Below are 22,799 nucleotides of genomic sequence, written 5' to 3'. Positions count from 1 at the left end.
TTGAAAAATCTAGGTTCTACCCAAAACACCCAATTTCCCCACATGATCAATATTATATGTTAATATTAACATCTTATCACATGATAATATTATCCAAATCATGTGAAAAGATGCAAATTGAGCAACAATATCTTCTTCACATCGTTTCAAGTCAGTTTCTTACCAAATTTCATAAGCTTATCTTAAATCACATATAAGACCTGTACCGGGCACCAGAACCAAAATACGGGCCAAATACCATCAAGTTCTAATCACAATTCATTTCCATATCTCATAAATAATTTCAGAAAATAATTTTATTTAAAAATTTATTTCTCAGTCTTGGGACCTCGGAATTTGATTTCGGATATACACTCAAGTCCCATATTTTCCTACGGACCATTCGGGACCGTCAAATCACGAGTCTGGGTCTGTTTACCCCAAAATATTGGCCGAAGTCAACTTAATCCATTTTATAGTCAAAATCTATCGCTTTTCATAGATTTTCACATATTGGCTTTCCGTATGCGCTCGGACTGCGCACGCAAATTGAGGTGAGACTAAAAGAGGTTTTTAAAACCTCAGAATGCAGAATGCTTTTTTTAAAACAAGTGATGACCTTTCATGTCCGGGGTGTACCAGGGAAAAGAACCACTCCTTCTTGTCAACCTTTTTCACTCCAAGATCTAACCATGGCTTAATTTGGTTGTCCTTTATAGAATACAGAGTCTTCCTCCTATATTAACAAATAGAAATTAATATAAAATTATTGAATGAAGTTGATGTGTAAAAGATGAATACTGGAATAAAAGTGTCAAATTGTACAAACTAACCTCTTTGAACCTGTATCGATACCATGGTATAACCACTTGTTGAATTGATCCAACAACTCAGGATCTAGATTTTGACCAATAACACTAGTAAATGGGTGCTTGAGGTGAAAAATTTGAGGTCCAACCGAGGTGCTGCCACCAGAACTGTATAAAGGGAGAAATTGTGATCGGGCATGCTTTCCCGGCTGCCTTGTTCTACCTTGATGCACGGGTGTTGTTTCATCTTGTATAGGCTCGCCGAACTTAACCAACTGGGAGAAGTTATCAAGCAGCTCAAAATCATCAAGTGTAACCTCCTTCTCACCTCTGGAATCTTCTGAATCACCTGCATTCACATACTCTACCTCTTCACCTACATTGTCATCTTTCTCATTTTGTTGTTCTCTTTGAGCTACTACTGTCACTCCGTGAATTGGAGATTGTGCATGCATATCTTCCCTCTCTGTAACACCATGTATATTTAGCTTAATAGAATGGTAAAAATATTGAAACATAAAGCAAATATCTCTGAATACAATTTCATACATGCATTCTCTTCATCAACTGCACCTTCAAAATGTGTATATAAATCAACACGTGCTGGATGATTTTCTTCACCAAGTGCACCTTCAACATGTTATGTTTTTTTCATTAAAAATGTTAAATCATACTGGATAGTAGTGGCTTGACAGTTTAAAAAGATACGTAGGTGTGTTATAAGATCTACATAAATCTGTAGAGCTGTGCCAATATATTGTATATATTTTGTATATATAATGTAGTCAAATTGTAGATATTTTATAGATAACTTGTCGATATTTTGTAGATATTCTGTAGATAATTATAGATAAAGTGGAGTTATTTTGTAGATACTTGTTTTGCTGATGCAGGCCTGCACTGGTTCTCCACTAGTAAACTGAAATTGCTGATTGTTCTTGTCTTTTGGTTGGTCCGTATTTTTGGTTGAACTCCCAGCAAACTGAAAGTTTTATATTAGTTAGGATATATATTTTAGAGGTGACATAAATAGTTTGGTTAATATGAATAAAATTCAAATGTTACCTTGGCATCAACTTGATCATTTCGACTGTTTATCACCTGCAAAACAGTCTTGACTGACTCATTTATTAGCACTCGAAGGCTACCTAGTTCTTCAAAGACATTTTTCCTAAAATCATCAAGCTTTTCATCGACCTACTTATTAAAAAAATACATAGTTAACTTCAGAATATGTCTTAACATACATTAAAGAACAGATGCATTATTATGTATACATCACAATGTTGTTTAGGAATACATGTGTGATGACCCAAAAGGTCATCACTTGTTTTAAAAGTGAATTCTATGTTCTGAGACCTTAAAAACCTCTTTTGGTATCACCTCGATTTGCGTGCACAGTCCAGGTACGTAGTCGGAAAGCCATTTTGTGAAAATCTGTGAAAAATGATGAATTTTGCATTTAAAATGAGTTTAAATTGACTTCGGTCAACATTTTGGGTAAATAGATCCGGACCCGTGATTGGACAGTACCAGAGGGTCCGTAGGAAAATATGGGACTTGGGCGTATGCCCAGAATCGAATTCCGAGGTCCCAAGCCCGAGAAATAAATTTTTAAAGAAAATTGTTTTCTGAAATTATTTATGAGTTTTGGAAATTAAAAGTGTTTAAAACTTGATGGTGTCGGGCTCGTATTTTGGTTTCGGCGCCTGATATAGGTCTTATATGTGATTTAAGATAAGTCTGTGAAGTTTGGTAAGAAACAGACTTGAAACGACGTGAATCAGAAAGTTCTTGAGAAATTTCATGATTTTGATGTTAAATTCATAGTTGTTGATGTTAAGTGATTGAATGCACGAGCGAGTCTGTATGATGTTTATAGGTAGGTGTGCATATTTGGTTTGGAGCCCCGAGGGCTCGGGTGAGTTTTGGATAGGCCACAAGGTGGATTTTTGGACTTAAGGAATTGCAGGCTTCAGCTATTTCTGTGCAGGCCTGTAGGGTTCGCATTTGCGAAGCCTGGCTCGCAAATGCGATATCGCAAATGCGAGGGCGATGTCGCAATTGCGAAAGTAGACAAGGCCAGCCTATCTCGCAATTGTGAGTGTTTTAATCGCAAATGCGATCCCCCAGTTTGTGGCCAGTCGTCGCAAATACAACATGTTGATCGCATTTCCCAGCTCGCAAATGCGAGCCCATTTTTGCAAATGCGAACTTAGCAGAAGTTTCTCATATCTGCAACCTGTAATTTTATGACTTAGCCGAAAATCTTTCATTTTTCACACTCTTTCGAAACCAAAATACTCTTGGGAGAGTTTTCAAAGACAACTCTTCTTCCAAATCGATTGTAAGTCAATTTTAACTCGTTTTCTTCAATCATTAACATCTTTTCATATGATTTCAACTCAAAGTCAATGATTTTCATGGGGGGAAATTGGGTGTTTTGGTAGAACCTAGGTTTTTCAAAAATTAGGGATTTGGACCTCGATTTGAGGTCTGATTTCAAAAAAAAATTATATATTTGGGTTCGTGGGGGAATGGGTAATCGGGTTTTGGTTCAAACCTTGGGTTTTGACCATGTGGGCCCGGGGGCAATTTTTGACTTTTTAGATAAAACTTTGGAAAACTCATTTTCATGCATTGGAGTAGATTTATTTAGCATTTATTGATGTAATTAAGTAACTTGTGGCTAGATACGAGCGAGTTAGCGGTGGAATCAAGAGGTAAAGCAATAGTTGAGATATAAATTGTGTTCGTGGCATCGAGGTAAGTATTTGGTCTAACCTTAGCTTGAGGGATTAGGCGTCGAGTCCTATTTTCTATGTGGTATTTGTCGAGTACGACGTATAGGCATGGTCACGAGTATCTATACATTGGTGTCAAGCATGCCCGTGAGTCTTATATAGTGATTATTATGGCTTCATTGTATTATTCATGCTTTGATGATAATTTCTACTGTTGGGCAAAGTTTGCGGAAGTAATTGTGACATTTGAACATTGAGGAGCGTTGGCTCAAGTTGTACAATGAAATGTGAAAGTATAAGTAGAAATTGAACCTTTTAGAGCATTGGCTCAAAGTTGTTAAGTGAGTTATGAAGTAAAAGTGAAAAAGAGAAGAGAATTATTATATTATCTCCCTTGCCGGGAATTTGTTGTTTTTGATGTTATCTCCCTAGTCAGGATGTTGATGCTTCTTTTGATGTTATTCCCTTGCTGGGACTTGATTGTTGAACTATTGTTCCCTTGCCGGGATTCTTATTGTAATTTCATTTATTCCCTTGCCATATTATTTGTGATTATTGTTTGGGTGAGGAAGAGTGTTAACGCATGAAGGGTAATACCGTGTATGATTTGTGAGGAAAGAGCATAAAGCATGAAGGGTGATTCCGTGCCACATGATATACCATTCTGTGCCGATTATATTGATTATATGGTGAGAAAGAGAGTAAAAGCACGAAGGTTGATGCCGTGCACATTTTGCATTACATGATTGCTTTGGTGAGGACGAGAGTAAAAGCACTAAGGGTGATGTCGTACACTTATTGAATTCTGATTCTTTGTTGATATCTAAGATATGTTGTTTCTTTCAATTTCTATTCTAAATTGATAATTCTCCCGTAGCATGTTACCCCTCCCATACTTGACCATATATTTTTGTCCTTCTTTTTCGTTGTACATAGTTAAATTGCACAGGTTTATTTGGTAGTCTGGTCCTAACCTCGTCACTACTTCGCCGAGGTTAGGCAAGGCACATACTAGCACATGGGATCGGTTGTGCTGATACTACACTCTACACTATGTGCAGATCCTAGAGCAGCATTTGGATCGTAGATTGGGTGGCTACCTTCAGTCCACGCTGAGATCCAAGGTAGACCTGCAGATGTCCGCAGGCCCTGGCATCTCCCTCTATCACTTTATTCCTATTTCATTTCCATAATTCGGTATTCGGTAACAGTGTATCGTTTATTTTTCAGACTTTGTATGCAGCATTCTTAGATCGTTTATGAACTGTGACACCAATTCTGGGTAGTAGAGGTTCAAATAATTGTATTAGATTCATGTTCAGATAGTTTATTGCGTTTTCTAAGGCTTATGTTAAATTCTGTTGTTTAAATGTTATTGCTTCACAATTGTTAAAGAATATAAAATGGGTAAAAAGGTAAGTTGTTCAATAGTCGGCTTGCCTAGCTCACATATGTTGGCGCCATCACGAATCCCGATGGTGGAAAATCTGGGTCGTGACAAGTTGGTATCAGAGCTCTAGGTTACATGGGTCTCACAGTTCATAGACAAGCTTAGTAGAGTCTAAGGGATCGGTACAGAGACGTCTGTATTTATCCCCTAGAGGCTACAAAGTTAGGAAAAACTTCACATTTATTCTTTCCTGTCGTGCGGTTTGGTTTCCCAATGCTAATTGAATTTCTACTATGTTCTTTCGCAGATGGCAAAAACACGCACTTCCTCATCCACTGACCAGCAGCCCGAGCCCCCAACAGCAGCTCCCACTAGGGGCAGAGGGCGAGGTCGTGCTAGAGGCCGAGGTAGGGGCAGAGCTCAGCCCAGAGTAGCAGCACCGGCGGCGGATCATCAGGTTGACTTTGATGATGAGGTTCCGGCCCAGACAGTTTTGATGGGCCCAACTCAAGTCCCAGAGGGGTTTATTGCTACCCCCGAACTCCAGGATGCTCTGGTTCGTCTAGTGGGCCTTATGAAGAGTGTCACCCGGGCAAGTTTGCTTCCTATAGCACTAGTCGTCTCTCAAGCTGGAGGAGGAGCCCAGACTCCTGGTACTCGCACTCCGGAGCAGGTAGCTCCCCAGTTCCAGACTCCAGCAGTTCAACTGGGTGTGGTAGCTCAGACTGGTGATGGAGCAGTTATGTCTGCCGATGCTTTGTGGAGGTTGGACAGGTTTACCAAGCTCTTCACTACTACTTTCAGCGGTGCATCTTCTGAGGATCCCCATGATTATCTAGACAGTTGTCATGAGGTTCTCAGGAACATGGGGATAGTGGAGACCATTGGGGTTGATTTTGCTACTTTTTGCCTGTCTGGATCCGCCAAGACTTGATGGAGAGATTATTGTTTGGCTAGACCAGCCGGATCATCAGCTTTGACTTGGGAGCAATTTACTCAGCTATTTCTAGAGAAGTTTCTCCCTATTACTCAGAGAGAGATCTATCGGAGGTAGTTTGAGCATCTCCAGCAAGGTTCCATGATAGTTAGTCAGTATGAGACCAGATTCATCGACTTGGCCCGTCATGCTCTTATTATGCTTCTCACTGAGAGAGAGAGGGTAAGGAGGTTCATTGAGGGAATTATTCAGCCGATTCGACTTCAGATGGCCAAGGAGACTGGGAGTGAGATTTCTTTCCAGGAGGCAGCCAATGTGGCCAGGAGAGTGGAGATGGTTCTATTGCAAGGAGGTGGTCAGGGGTCTGATAAAAGGCCTCATCATTCAGGCCAATTCAGTGGTAGCTCATCTGGAGGCAGAGATTCGTATGGTAGAGGCCATACCCCTAGGCCTTTCCAGTCAGCACATCAGGTTTCTCACGGTGCTTCAGGTGGTCGTGGTTCCCATATATAGTATTTTGATCACCAGTCCTACAGTGCACCACCAGCTCCTATCAGTGCATCATTGCTTTAGAGCTTTTGGGGTTGTCATTTAGGTCGTTAGGGTCAGCAGTCTCAACAGCTGAGGGCTTGTTACACTTGTGGTGATATGGGCCACATTGCTAGGTTTTGACCTCGAGCACTGAGTAGCTCTCAACATCAGGGTTCCCGTGCCATGGTTCAGGCACCGTGTGTTCCACAGCCCGCCCAGCCAGCTAGAGGTAGGGGTAGAGGTGCTAATGGTGGAGGTAGAGGTATTAGAGGTGGAGCTCAGGCCGCAAGAGATGGAGGCCAGCCAGCAGTAGGCTGTCCCAAAGATATAGTTTAGGGTGGTGGGGCCCAGCCCCGATGTTATGCCCTTCCAGCCAGGCCCAAGGTTGAGGCTTCCGATGCGGTTATCACAGGTACTATTCTGGTTTGTAGCAGAGATGCTTCAGTTTTATTTGATCTGGGATCTACGTACTCCTATGTGTCATCCTATTTTGCACTGTATCTGGTCATGCCTAGTGATTCTTTGAGTGCTCATATTTATGTGTCTACACCGGTAGGTGATTCTATTGTGGTAGATCGAGTCCATCGTTCTTATATAGTTGTGATTGTGGGTCTTGAGACTCGTGTAGATTTGTTTCTTCTGGACATGGTTGATTTCGATGTCATATTAGGGATTGACTGGTTATCACCTTATCACGCTATCTTGCGCTACCATGCCAAGACTATGAGCTTAGCCTTACCGAGTTTACCTCGTTTAGAGTAGAGAGGGACTCCTGGTCATTCTACCCGCAGTGTTATCTCTTATATGAAGGCTCAGCGTATGGTCGAGAAGGGGTGTTTTTCCTATTTGGCCTATGTTCGTGATTCTAGTGCTGAGGTCTCTTCTATTGATTATGTGCCCGTTGTTCGTGAGTTTCCTGAGGTATTCCCTTCAGACCTATCGAGTATACCCCCAACAGGGATATTAACTTTTGCATTGATTTAGCTCCAGGCACCCAGCCCATTTCTATCCCGCTGTATTGTATGGCCCCGCCTGAGTTGAAAGAGTTGAAGGAGCAGTTGCAAGACTTGCTTGAAAAGGGTTTCATTAGACCTAGTGTTTCACCTTGGGGTGCGCCGGTGTTGTTTGTTAAGAAGAAGGACGGATCGATGAGAATGTGTATTGATTATCGGTAGTTGAATAAGGTTAAATCGAGAATAAGTATCCGTTGTCGAGGATTGATGATTTGTTTAATCAGTTTCAGGGTGCCAAGGTATTTTCGAAGATTGACTTGAGATATGGCTACCATCAATTGAGGATTAGGGCATCCGATATTCCTAAGACAGCTTTCCGCACTCGGTACGGGCATTATGAGTTCTTGGTGATGTCCTTCGGGTTGACAAATGTCCCAGTAACTTTTATGGATTTGATGAACCGAGTGTTCAGGCCTTAGTTGGATTTGTTCGTGATAGTCTTCATTGATGATATTTTGATCTATTCCCATAGCCGGGAGGAGCACGAGCAGCATCTTAGAGTGGTTCCTCAAACTTTGAGGGATAGTCGGTTGTATGCCAAGTTTTCGAAATGTGAGTTCTGATTGAGTTCAGTTGCATTCCTGGGTCATGTTGTATCCACAGAGGGTATTCAAGTTGATCTGAAGAAGATTGAGGCAGTCAAGAACTATCCTAGACTAGCATTAGCTATAGAGATTCAGAGTTTCTTGGGATTGGCAGGCTACTATCGTCGGTTTGTGGTGGGGTTTTCATCTATCGCAGCCCTGATGACCAGGTTGACCTAGAAGGGTGCCTAGTTCAGATGGTCGGACGATTATGAGGCGAGCTTTTAAAAGCACAAGACAGCTCTGACTACGGCACCGATGTTGGTTTTGCCTACAGGTTTAGGGCCTTATACAGTTTATTGTGATGCATCTCGTATTGGGTTTGGTGCGATGTTGATGCAAGATGGCAAGGTCATTGCCTATGTTTCACGACAGTTGAAGATTCATGAGAAAAACTATCCGGTTTATGATTTGGAGTTGGCAGCCATTGTTCACGCGTTGAAGATTTGAAGGCATTATCTATATGGCATGGCATGTGAGGTATTCACGGATCACAAGAATCTGCAGTATTTGTTCAAGCAGAAGGAGCTAAATTTCAGGCAGAGGAGGTGGTTGGAGCTATTAAAGGACTATGATGTCACCATCTTATATCACCCGGGAAAGGCCAATGTGGTGGTCGATGCTTTGAGTAGAAAGTCAGCCAGTATGGGCAGTCTTGCTTATATTCCAGTCAGTGAGAGACTGGTTGCTTTGGATGTTCAGGCTTTGGCCAATCAGTTCATGAGATTGGATGTTTCTGAGCCCAGTCGTGTGTTAGCTTGCACGGTCGCTCGTTCCTCTTTATTGGAGCGTATCTGTGATCGGCAGTATGATGATCTCCATTTGTGTGTACTTAGAGACACGGCGCAGCATGGAGGTGCCAAGCAGGTTACTTTAGGTGATTATTGAGTTTTGATATAGCAGGATCAAATTTGTGTGCCTAATGTGGATGGGCTCCGAGAGTTGATTTTAGAGGAGGCCCATAGCTCCCGGTACTTTATTCATTCGGGCGCCGCGAAGATATATTAGGATTTGTTGCAGCATTACTGGTGGGGAAGAATGAAGAAGGACATTGTTACATATGTGGCTCGATGTTTAAACTGTCAACAGGTTAAGTACGAGCATCAGAGGCCCGGTGGTTTGTTCCAGAAGATTGAGATTCCTGAGTGGAAGTGGGAGAGTATCACTATGGACTTCGTTTTTGGGCTCCCACGGACTCAGAGGAAATTCGACACAGTGTGGGTTATTGTTGATAGGCTGACCAAGTCAGCACATTTCATTCCTGTGGCAGTCTCCTACTCTTCCGAGAGGTTAGCTAAGATCTATATCCGGTAGATAGTTTGCCTTCATGGTGTGCCCAAGTCTATCATTTCGGACCGAGGTACACAATTTACCTCCCATTTCTGGAGAGCAGTTCAGCAAGAGTTGGGCACACGGGTTGAGTTGAGCACAACGTTTCATCCTTAGACGGACGGGCAGTCCGAGCGAACCATTCAGATTTTGGAGGATATGCTCCGAGCTTATGTCATTGACTTTGGAGGCTCGTGGGATCAGTTTTTGCCTTTAGCGTAGTTTGCCTACAACAACAGCTACCAGTCGAATATCCAGATGGCTCCTTATGAGGCTTTGTATAGTAGGCGGTGTTGGTCGCCAGTTGGATGATTTGAGCCGGGAGAGGCTCGGTTGTTGAGTACGGATCTAGTTCAGAATGCCTTGGACAAGGTCAGGATTATTCAGGATAGGCTTCATACAGCTCAGTCCAGGCAAAAGAGTTATGTCGACCGTAAGATTCGTGATTTGGCATTCATGGTTGGTGAGAGGGTATTGCTTCGAGCGTCGCCTATGAAGGGCGTGATTAGATTTGGGAAGAAGGGCAATCTTAGCCCTAGGTTCATTGGCCCATTTGAGATTTTTGATCGAGTGGGAGAGGTGGCTTACAGACATGCGTTGTCGCCGAGCTTATCAGTTGTGCATCTAGTGTTTCATGTGTCCATGCTTCGAAAATATCACGGCGATCCATCCCACGTGTTAGATTTCAGCAATGTCCAATTGGACAAGGACTTGTCTTATGAGGAGGAGTTGGTAGCTATTCTAGACCGGCAGGTTCGTCGGTTGAGATTGAAGTGTTTTCCTTCTATTCGTGTTCAGTGGAGAGGTCAGCCCACTGAGGCATCGACCTGGGAGTCCAAGCCCGATATGCGGAGCCGTTATCCTCATCTTTTCCCCGACTTAGGTACTTCCTTCTTCTGTCTGTTCGAGGACGAACGGTTGTTTTAGAGGTGGAAGATTTGGGCCATCACTTGTTTTAAAAGTGAATTCTGCATTCCAAGGCCTTTAAAACCGCTTTCGGCATTACCTCGATTTGCGTGCATAGTCCGGGCACATAGCCAGAAAGCCATTTTGTGAAAATCTGTGAAAAATGAAGAATTTTGCATTTAAAATGAGTTTATATTGACTTCGGTCAACATTTTGGTAAACGAACCTGGACCCGTGATTGGACGGTCCCGGAGGGTCCGTAGGAAAATATGGGACTTGGGCGTATGCCCGGAATTGAATTTCGAGGTCCCAAGCCTGAGAAATGAATTTTTAAAGTAAATTATTTTCTGAAATTGTTTATGAGTTTTGGAAATGAAAAGTGTTTAAAACTTGATGGTATCGGGCCCGTATTTTGGTTCCAGCACCCAGTACAGGTCTTATATGTGATTTAAGATAAGCCTGTGAAGTTTGGTAAGAAACGATCTTGAAATGACATGAATCGGATCATTTTTGAGAAAAATGGAAAATTTGAAATTCTTGAGAAATTTCATGATTTTAATGCTAAATTCATAGTTGTTGATGTTAGTTTAGTGATTTGAATGCACGAGCGAGTCTGTATGGTGTATTTAGTTTGGTGTGCATATTTGGTTTGGAGCCCCGAGGGCTCGGGTGAGTTTTGTATAGGCCACAGGGTGGATTTTTGGATTTAAGGAATTGCAGGCTTCAACTATTTCTGTGCAGGCCTGCAGACTTCGCATTTGAGAAGCCTAGCTCGCAAATGCGAGGGCTATGTCGCAATTGCGAAAGTAGCCCAGGCCAGCCTATCTCGTAATTACGAGTGTTTTAATCGCAAATGCGATCCCCCAGCTTGTGGCCAGTCGTCGCAAATGTGACATGTTGGTCGCATTTCCCAGCTCGCAAATCCGAACCCATTTTCACAAATGCGAACTTAGCAGAAGTTTGGGTTCGCACTGGTAGCAATTCCCATATCTGCAACTTACAATTTTATGACTTAGCCGAAAATCTTTCATTTTTCACACTCTTCCAAAACCAAAACACTTTTGGGCGAGTTTTCAAAGACAACTCTTCTTCCAAATCGATTGTAAGTCAATTTTAACTCGTTTTCTTCAATCATTAACATCTTTTCACATGATTTCAACCCAAAATCAATGATTTTCATAAGGGAAATTGGTGTTTTGGGTAGAACCTAGGTTTTTCAAAAAATGGGGATTTGGACCTCGATTTGAGGTCCGATTTCAAAACAAATTATATATTTGGGTTCGTGGGGGAATGGGTAATCGGATTTTCGTTCGAACCTCGCGTTTTGACCATGTGGGCCCGGGGGGAGATTTTTGACTTTTTGGGTAAAACTTTGGAAAACTCATTTTCATGCATTGGAGTTGATTCATATAGCGTTTATTGATGTAATTAAGTAACTTGTGGCTAGATACGAGTGAGTTGGTGGTGGAATCAAGAGGTAAAGTGATAGTTGAGACGTAAATTGTGTTCGTGGCATCGAGGTAAGTGTTTGGTCTAACCTTAGCTTGAGGGATTAGGAGTTGAGTCCTATTTGCTATGTGGTATTTGTCGAGTACGACGTATAGTCATGGTGATGAGTATCTATATGTTGGTGTCAAGCAAGCCCGTGAGTCTTATATTATGATTATTATGGCTTCGTTTTATTATTTATGCTTTGATGATGATTTCTATTGTTGGGCAAAGTTTGTGGAAGTAATTGTGACATTTAAACATTAAGGAGCGTTGGCTCAAGTTTTACAATGTAATGTGAAAGTATAAGTGGAAATTGAACGTTTTAGAGCATTGGCTCAAAGTTGTGAAGTGAGTTGTGAAGTAAAAGTGAAAAAGAGAAGAGAATCATTATATTATCTCCCTTGCCGGGAATTTATTGATTTTGATGTTATCTCCCTAGCCGGGATGTTGATGCTTATTTTGATGTTATTTCCTTGTCGGGACTTGATTGTTGAACTATTGTTCCTTTGCTGGGATTCTTATTGTAATTTCATTTACTCCCTTGCCCTATTATTTGTGATTGTTGTTTGGGTGAGGAAGAGTGTTAAAGCACGAAGGGTGATGTCGTATATGATTTGTGAGGAAAGAGTGTAAATCACGAAGGGTGATGCCGTGCCGCACAATGTACTATTCCGTACCGATTATATTAATTATATGGTAAGGACGAGAGTAAAAGCACGAAGGGTGATGTCGTGCACATTTTCATTACTTGATTGCTTTGGTTAAGACGAGAGTAAAAGCACGAAGGTTGATGCCGTGCACTTATTGAATTCTGATTCTTTGTTGATATCTGAGATATGTTGTTTCTTTCAATTTCCTGTTGTGTTTCTATTCTAAATTGATAGTTCCCCCGCAGCATGTTACCCCTCCCATACTTGACCGTATATTTTTGTCCTTCTTTTCCAATGTACATAGTTAGATTGCACAGGTTTATTTGGTAGTCTGGTCCTAGCCTCGTCACTACTTCGCCAAGGTTAGGCTAGGCATTTACCAGCACATGGGGTCAGTTGTGCTGATACTACACTTTGCACTATGTGCAGATCCCGGAGCAGCAACATTTGGACCGTAGATTGGGTGGCTGCCTTCAGTCCACGCAGAGATCCAAGGTAGACCTGCAGGCATCCGCAGGCCCTAGCGTCTCCCTCTATCCCTTTATTCCTGTTTCATTTCCTTAATTCAGAAACAATGGATCTTTTATTTTTCAGACTTTGTATGTAGCATTCTTAGATCGTCTATGAACTGTGACACCAATTCTGGGTAGTACAGGTTCAAATAATTATATTGGATTCATGTTCAGATAGTTTATTGCGTTTTCTTCCGCTTATGTTAAATTCTGCTGTTTAAATGTTATTGTTTTACAATTGTTAAGGAATATAAAACGGGTAAAAAGATAATTTGTTCAATAATCGTCTTGCCTAGCTCATATTAGTAGGCGCCATCAAGATTTCCAAGGGTGGAAAATTTGGGTCGTGACAACATGTTACCTTCTCAAGACCTCTTTTTAACTTTCTTATTTTACGAAGAATAGGCTCCTTGTCTTCTTTCCCGATTGATTCTTTGGGTTCCAATGGAGGAGCATCAACTTTGGGATCCTCAAAAACATGTTCAACCTCTTCAATTATGTACTCAACTTTATCAGGCAAAGACATCACTGAAAGCTCTTCAGGTGATTCATTTATGTTGGTGAACGGAATGAGAAAAAAACAAATTAGCTTGATTAAGGTAGAATAGGTAGACAAATTGTAGATATTTTGTAGGTAAATTGTATAATCATAAATAAAAACCATTTACCTTCATCCATTCAGGCTTGATCATTCTGTCTTCAATTGCAGCTAACCAAATCTGACCCTTACTAGCTGACCAGTTAAGTATGCGAGGGATTGAATTAGAAATCCTTGTAGTTATATCAGTGTTGACAGAGGACCAACACTCATACAACCATACTTGAATGGCTAGTGGGAATCCTCGAATGAGATAAGAATGAACGAAAGGATTTAGCATGTGCCTAGATGATTCATTCAACTGTTTGTAAGACTGAATACCCCATGAAAATGTCTCGTACTGACTGGATTCCACCAAATAAAACCTAAAATGATCTACCAACCCAATATGGTCTTTCTCTGAAGGACAATTCTATGAGATATAGAATACATAACTTTACTGCATCCTCATCATTTATCCGGCATTTGTTGGTTACAATCTGTTTTAGGTATGTCTTCTCCATTTTTACCTTGTTTGAAATGTAACTGCTCATTATCTTACTGACATAATTCGTAGTGTAACCAAAGTCTGTCACCTCGGTATGACATCTAAGATCAGTTATTAATGCAAACTCTCTCAATCCAAAATTTAACCTCTCATCTTTTAACTCAGCTAAAAAAAAGGAAGCATCGGATGAATCTAATTCATACTTCATAAAAAGACGAATAGCTTGATTTTGCATGCATAAATTGGGAAATGACAGTAAATAACCAAAGCATGTCTTCTCGAATAGCTTCAAACCATTTGGAGACAAAAGCTCTTTAATTTGGCAAGGAATGCTAGGGTCACATAATGTTTGGAATCTAATCACCCCATAATCAACATTATGGGATGCAAAAAAATGTCCATTCTACACAAAATATAAATAATCTCAAATTAATACAGTGCTTAAAAAATATAGATACATTTGCAATTTATCTACAAAATAACTACAAAAATAATACAAAATATCAACAATTTTAAACAGATCAATAAAGCTACAATTAATCTTCAAAATGAAGACAAATAATCTCACATTAATTCAGTACTTAAAAAACATAGATACATTTGCAATTTATATACAAAATAACTACAAAAAATCTACAAAGTAGAAAAAGCACAGATTATGTAGATTTTTAACAACTAAAACAAGCGAAATAACTAGTGAAGAAATTACTAAATTCTTACCTTCACCAATGACTGTTTTCGAACATTTTTAGGAGATTAACACTAAGGGCTTTTTTTGAATTTTTCTTCTTTTTGGGAGTTTTTGAACTGGGAGACACCTTCGCTTTCTTTCTAGGTTTACTAATAGGCACATCTTCTACAAAATCATCATCGAACACTATCTATTTTTCTTTCCTTTTCGCTTGTTTGATTGGCCTAGAAGATTCTCCAGCGTCGAAATCATGTTTTTGTTTAGTTCTAGCTTCAGCCCTGATTTGACGCGGAGAAAGACTATGCTTCTTATTTACAATTGCATGTGCAGATTTCCCATGCTTTTTGGGTGAATGTGGTGATAATTCACCCAAATCGAAAGAAGGTATATCGCTTCTCTAGCTTTTTTAGGGTTTTGCTTTGAAGGTTTGTTCTTCTTCATTGAGAAAATTTGAAGATGAAAGTAAATGTGTGTATGAACTTCGAAGAATTGACTTCAATTTTGACTGGTTGTAGAAGAAAAAACTTAAAATTGGATGTTAATGGTGGGGGTTACATGTGTTTCTCTGGTTTTAGCAGAGGAAATAATGGGAAAGAAACGTGGGTGTGGGGTGATACGTGGATGAGGGTGTGGGTTTGGGAGAGAGAAACGTGGGGGGGGGGGGATTTGGAGGAATATACGGTACCATTAATTTAGGAGGGAAATACGGTACCATTAATGTATGGTTAAAACACATAATGGTATATAATTGATAATTAGGTATATTAAATGTAATTATATTAAACCTTAAACATTGAGGGTAATATAGTTTACTATATGGCATAGGAATGTAAAAATTATAGCTCATTCTGACCCATGAAGTAACCCAAATAAAACCCATGAAGTAGCCCAAATAAACTCACGAATAAAGCTGTCAATATGGGTGGGGCCGAGCTAGCTAGGGGTGGGCATCAGTCGGTTCGGTTCGGTTATGAATCTTATCGGTTTAGCATATCGGTTATCGGTTTATAAATATGATAAACCGATAAGATATTAGTTATCGGTTATCGGTTAATCGATTATCGATCATTATCGGTTCGGTTATTGGTTTACCCGATAAGATAACTCAATCTAGAGTTAAGCAAAAAAGAGAAGACAATTCACTCGAGTTAAGCAAAAAAGAGAAGAATTTACATATAGTATACTACCCAATTCTACGTTCTAGCCACAACTAATATTTGAAGAATGCTTCATTTTGATAAATTCATGACATGTGCAATCTCAAAAATTGATACTACAACTCCACAAGCATTCCATCTCTATTTCACTGGAAATATTAGTTAACAGGAACATAAATTATAATTTTTTGGGTTCCTACCAAACTATAATCAAGAGATCAATCATTTTCCAGAGTCCAATGGTAGCAAAAGCAATAAGAGCACTAGTAATTCAAAAGTTGTCCAAACACAACTAAAATAGTGTTAATTCTTCAACAATCCAAATACATTAATAACAATACAAAGTAGTAGCAATTTCACCTTAAAATTAAAAAGTACAAACATAGTACTAAAACATGAGCACAAATAAAGAATCGAAAACAATCAAAAATCCTATATTTCTATTATCGAATTTTCTTTTACCTTTTTTTTTGTATTTTCAATTTTCTGTTTTTTTAGTTTTTCTGCACCACCCAATGCCCCCACCCCCACCCCCGGGCGTAAACCCCCTCAAAAAAATAATTTCTTTTTTTTTGTATTTTCAATTTTTTGTTTTTTATTTTTTCGGTTTTTTGCACCACCCACCCCAACCCACTAATTATTTTTCAACTTACACATTTAAATACTAATTTGTTATTTAAGAAAATATATTTTGATTCTCAAAATACTAATAGTATTTATTTGCCTTTTATACATAGGTGTATAAAAGGTAAAAGGTTTTGTTTATCCAAGATGAGCATGGTTCTATGTGACGACTCGTCCAGTCGTCTCATGAGTTATCACTCCGTTTTCCCTATTTTAGCTTCTTTACGTTTTGTTATCCGTGTTTTATGTGATCGAGTTGATTAGTTCGAGTTCTGAGAGGATTTGGTAAGAAATGAGACACTTAGTCTCTTTTAAAAAGGCTTAAGTTGGAAAAGTCAACCGGATGTTGACTTATGTATTAGAAGGCTCAGAAGTGAGTTCCAATGATTCAGTTAGCTTCGGGAGGTAATTTATGACTTAGGAGCGCGATCGGAATGGGTTTTGGAGTTGTAGAGAAGATTTAGGCTTAAATTGGCGAAGTTGATATTTTGGCGGTTCCGGTTGATAGACGAGATTTTGATATAGGGGTCGGAATGGAATTCCGAGAGTGACAATAGCTTCTTTTTATCATTTGGGATGTGTGTGCAAAATTTTAGGTCATTCAGACGAGATTTGATAGACTTTTTGATCAAAAGCATAATTTAAGAGTGCTTGGAGTTCTTAGGCTTGAATCCTATGTTAAATTGGTGATTGATACTGTTGTGGGCGTTCCGAAGTTTTGAACAAGTTTAAGCGATGTCATGGGATGTGTTGGTACAATTGGTTTGAAGTTCCGGGAGTTCCGGGTAGGTTCCAGGATGTTTTAGGCCGAAAATAGTAGCTGTAGCAAGTCTATAAGGGTTGCAGGCCTCGGAACTCACCCGCGCGGTTCGCACAAAAAGGAGTGTGGCAGCGGTATGTGCTGTGCGGACCGCACAAAATGAAGTACGACTGTGGTGGTTTTGTGCGGGCCGTGGTGGTTTTGTGCGGACCGCGGTGGTTCTGTGCGGACCGCGAAGGCTGAGATCTGAGGGGTACTCTATAAATACGAGTTTTTGGGTTTTATTTGATATTTTGACCTACAAAGCTCGGATTTTGGCGATTTTTCAAAGGTTTTTCAAGAAATTCATCGGGGTAAGTGATTCTAACTCAGATTTGGCCAGAGTATATGAATCTACCATTGAATTCATCATTTAATTCGTGATTTGGTATGGAATTTGGGAAGAAAATTGTGAAATCTTTCAAAAATGTAAAATGATGATTTGAAGGACTAAATGGTATCAGAATTGGATAATTTCATATGGTTAGACTCTTGAAAGTATAAGGATTTGAGTTTTGTGAATTTTGTCAAATTCCGAGATACGGGCCCGGGGGTCGGGTTTGACCAAATTCTAGAATTTTGTGGTAATTCGATTATTTTCGCTTGGGCTTTGTTCCCTTAGCCTATTGTGATATATTCGTTCTAATTTTGAATAGATTCGACGCATGTGGAGGCCGATTCGAGGTGAGTAATGAATGTAAATGATGTCCTGAGGGTTTGAAACCCCGGATTTGCACATCGTAGTGCTATATTAAGGTGAGAGACGCGCTTGATGATGAGCATGGGGTCGTTTACTATTGGGGATTGTGACTTGATCAGTCCCGAGTGATGCTTTTACCGCGTATTTTGGTTGAAACTTATTTGTTCTCATCAATGTTTGAACTGACTGCCATATTTGGGCTTCGTGCCAATTATTTGAACCCTCCGGGGAGTTTTATCACTATTTCATCACTGTTTTGACTTACTACTTGAACTTAGTCGTACCGTTTTTCACTGTTTTACAACTCAGCTACTTTTTACTCGGTGTTGAAACTAAAATGATATATTAAATGATGTTTTGGATGAGAACTACTGTTTTACTAATGCCCGAGGGGCTTATATGATTTCTGGACTGAGTACGACCAAGGGCCAGATGTGAGGATACTATGGGATCGGGTTGCGCGCCGCAACAGTGTTATACTGATATAGATATGAGGCCGAGGGCCTAGATTTGATGCCGCGAGATGGCTTGATATTGCTCTTGGGCCGTAAGGGGACCCTCCCGGAGTCTGCACACCCCCAGTGAGCGTCGTCAACGATAAATGTATGGATCGGGCTGCACGCCGCAGCGGGTACTATAGGGTACCGTTCTATGTGTTGATTTTCTTTATATGTCTGTCACTTAACTGCTTATTTGTTGTAGGATTTCCATATTTCGTTTCCATTGGTTTATTGCTTTCATATTACTTGTTTAAAATGCTGCATTATAGATTACTCTGTGTTTCTCCGTGATTTCTTATTATCAGTCATTATTTTGCTTACTACTCATTGGGTCGGAGTACTCACATTACTCCTTGCACCTTGTGTGCAGATCCAGGTGCATCTGAGGCTGAGTGAGGATTTTCAGTTGAGCAGCGCATATCCGGGAGCATCGAGGTAGCTGCATGGCGTCCGTAGTCCTGATCTCTCCTTTCTATCCTTTTGTTTTATCTGCATTCCCTAGATTGATATGTATTAAGGTGATAAACTGGTATTAGAGGCTCAGACTTGTGACACCGGATCTATATGGGCTATGTAGTAGTAGTATTATCATTTGAAATTCCGCCTATTTAACTCTGGTTTATAACTTTTAATATGGTGTTTTGGTAATTTGACTGTGTTAGCTAATAATGAACTATGTAAGAAATGGGTTGAGGTTGTTAATTGGTCAGGCTTGCTTAGCAGTGTGTTGGGCGCCATCACAACCGGGGTTGGGGTCATGACAAGTTGGTATCAGAGCCTAGGTTACATAGGTCTCGCAAGTCATGAGCCGGTTTAGTAGAGTCTCGCGGATCGGTACGAAGACGTCTGTATTTATCCTCGAGAGGCTGCAGAACCTTTAGGAAAAACTTCATATTCTTGAAATTCTGGTCGTGCGAATTTGTTGATCAGAGAACTAAACTTATGTTATTCCATTCTCTCACAGATGGTGAGGACGCGAGCTACCGGACGAGGTGGACGACCACCAGTGCCACCCACTGAGGCCACCAGAGGCCGGGGATGCGGTCGTGGACATGGCAGAGGCAGAGCAGTGAGGGCAGCACCTATTGATCCCCCAGCTGCCCCGGCTCCAGATCAGGCTCTGGAAGCACCAGTTCAGGCACCATCTGTGGCCATCGTGATTTCGGGTCTTCAGGAAGCCTTGCACAGATCTTATTAGTTTGCACTGGCCTGGCTCAGGCAGTTTCAGCAACTACCGCAGCAGCTACTTCATAGGCCGGGGGAGGCAATCAGACCCCCGCTGCTCGCACATCTGAGTAAGTAGTGCAGGGACTACAGATGTTGGGGGCACCTCCAGCTCAGTCGGTTGCACCAGTTCAGGAGTTCATGGTACCAGTTATGCCGGATGATGAGCAGCGTCATTTTGAGAGGTTTGGTAGACTCCAGCCTCCGTCATTAAGTGGTGTTGAGGACGAGGATGCCCAGGGTTTACTTGACAAGTGTCATCGGATGCTCCGTACAGCAGGGATCCTTGAGTCTAGTGGTGTGGCATTTACCACCTTTCAGTTCTCGGGGGCTGCCTTTACTTGGTGGGAGGATTTTGAGAGGCGTAGGCATGTCGGTGTAGCACCCCTTTCTTGGCAGCAGTTCTCCGCTCTCTTCTTGGAGAAGTATGTACCACAATCCCGCAGAGAGGATCCGCGTAGGCAATTTGAGTGGTTGACGCAGGGGGGTATGACCGTGACCCAGTATGAGATGAGGTTTTCTGAGTTGGCTCGTCATGCCATTTGGATGATTCCGACAGATTGTGAAAGGATCGGGAGATTTGTGGATGGCCTTAACTACCATCTCCGTATTCTGATGACTAGAGAGAGAGTATTGGGTGCTATGTTCGAGGAGGTGGTTGATATCACTCGTGAGATTGAGACGGTTCGTCGTAGGGAGCGAGAGGAAATGGAGGACAAGAGGCCTCGAGGATCAGGCAGTTACAGTGGAGCTCCGTCGAGGGGCCAGTCCCAGCATGGTAAAGGTCATTCTTTCAGGCCTGCTCAGTCGGCCCGTCTAGAGTATCGTGGGGCATCTTCAGGTTGTGGTCATCAGGGGTTCCAGCAGGGCCAGCCTTCATTCAGCGCCCTCCTAGATCAGAGTTCATCTCATGCCCCATCAGCTCAGGGTTCTTCTACGCCGAGTGCGTCTGCTAGTCACTCTGGTGCGAGGGGTTCCCTTCAATCCCCATCTCCAGCACCAGGTAGTTGTTATGAGTGCGGAGAGTTTGGACATATGAGGAAGCAGTGCCCTCGACTTCGTGATGGTCAGTTTCAGTAGAGGGGTCAGCCCTCGACTTCTGCTCCAGTTACTTCACCACCCGCCCAGCTAGCTAGGGGCGGAGGTCAGGTAGCCAGGGGTCTCCCCAGAGGGGGAGGTCGATCAGGCGGTGGCCAAGCTCATTTCTATGCTATTCCAGGCAGGCCAGATGTTATTGCTTTAGATGCTGTCATTACAGGTATTGTTTTAGTCTGCCATAGAGATGCCTCTGTATTATTTGATACCGGTTCCACCTTTTCTTAGGTGTCATCATACTTTGCTCGTTATTTGGGTACACCCTGTGAGTTTCTTGCTTTACTTGTTCATGTGTCTACCCCGGTGGGCGATACTATTATTGTGGACCGTGTGTACCGGTCATGTGTTGTGACTATTGGAGGTCTGGAGACCCGAGTTGATCTAATGCTATTGAGCATGGTGGACTTTGATGTTATTTTAGACATAGATTGGTTATCTCCGTGTCATGCTATTCTAGACTATCATGCTAATACAGTCACTTTGGCTATGCCGGGTGTACCGTGGATCGAGTGGCGTGGTGTGATTGATTATGTTCCTAGTAAGGTGATATCTTTCTCGAAGGCCCAGCGTATGGTTGGGAAGGGTTGCCTTTCATATTTAGCGTTTGTGAGGGATGTGGGAGCTGAGACTCCTAGCATTGATTATGTTCCAGTTGTGAGGGATTTTCCCGATGTGTTTCCTGCAGACCTACCGAGCATGCCACCGGACAGGGATATTGATTTTGGTATTGACCTGGTGCCGGCACTCAGCCGATTTCTATTCCGCCATATCGTATGGCACCAGCAGAGTTGAAGGAATTGAAAGAACGGCTTCAGGAACTCCTAGATAAGGGGTTCATTCGGCCTAGTATGTCACCTTGGGGTGCACCGGTTTTGTTTGTGAACAAGAAGGATGGCACGATGAGAATGTGCATTGATTATAAGCAATTGAACAAAGTAACAATTAAGAACAAGTATCCTTTGCCTCGCATTGATGATTTATTTGATCAGCTTTAGGGAGCGAGAGTGTTCTCCAAGATTGATCTCCGTTCCGGTTATCACCAGTTGAAGATCAGGGATTCAGATATTTTTAAGACTGCCTTCAGGACTAGATATGGTCATTATGAGTTCCGTGTGATGTCTTTCGGGCTAACCAATGCCCCAGCAGCATTCATGCATTTGATGAACAGCGCGTTCCGGCCTTATCTAGATTCGTTCGTCATTGTATTCATTGATGATATTCTGGTGTACTCGCGTAGTCAGGAGGAGCACGCGGAGCATTTGAGAGTTGTGTTGCAGAGATTGAGGGAGGAGAAGCTTTATGCAAAATTCTCCAAGTGTGAGTTTTGGCTCAGTTCAGTGGCTTTCTTGGGACACGTGGTGTCCAGCGAGGGTATTCAGATTGATCCAAAGAAGATAGAGGCAGTTCAGAGTTGGCCTAGGTCGTCCTCAGCCACAAAGATTCGTAGCTTTCTTAGGTTGGCAGGCTATTATCGCGGGTTTGTTTAGGGATTCTCATCTATAGCATCGCCCTTGACCAAGTTGACTCAGAAGGGTGTTTCATTTGTATGGTCGGACGAGTGTGAAGAGAGCTTTCAGAAGCTCAAGACAACTTTGACCATAGCTCCAGTGTTGGTTTTGCCATCAGCTTCAGGTTCATATACCGTGTATTGTGATGCTTCGAGAGTTGGGATTGGTTGTGTATTGATGCAGGAGGTTAGAGTTATTGCTTATGCTTCTCGTCAGTTGAAGCCCCATGAGAAGAACTACCATGTTCATGGTTTGGAGTTGGCTGTCATAGTTCATGCATTGAAGATTTGGAGGCATTATTTGTATGGTGTATCTTGTGAGATATTCACCGATCATTGCAGTCTTCAGCATTTTTTCAAGCAAAAGGATTTTAATTTGAGGCAGCGGAGATGGTTGGAGTTGCTTAAGGATTATGATATCACCATATTGTATCATCCAGGAAAGGCCAATGTAGTGGCTGATGTGTTGAGCCGAAAGGCAGTGAGTATGGGGAGTTTGGCATATATTCCAGTTGGGGAGAGACCTATTGCAGTTGATATTC

The sequence above is a fragment of the Nicotiana sylvestris genome, chromosome 12 (genome assembly GCF_000393655.2).
Source record: "Nicotiana sylvestris chromosome 12, ASM39365v2, whole genome shotgun sequence".
Classification (NCBI taxonomy): Eukaryota; Viridiplantae; Streptophyta; class Magnoliopsida; order Solanales; family Solanaceae; genus Nicotiana; species Nicotiana sylvestris.
The sequence above is the reverse complement of the archived record's forward strand: the minus strand, read 5'-3'. Positions refer to the sequence as shown.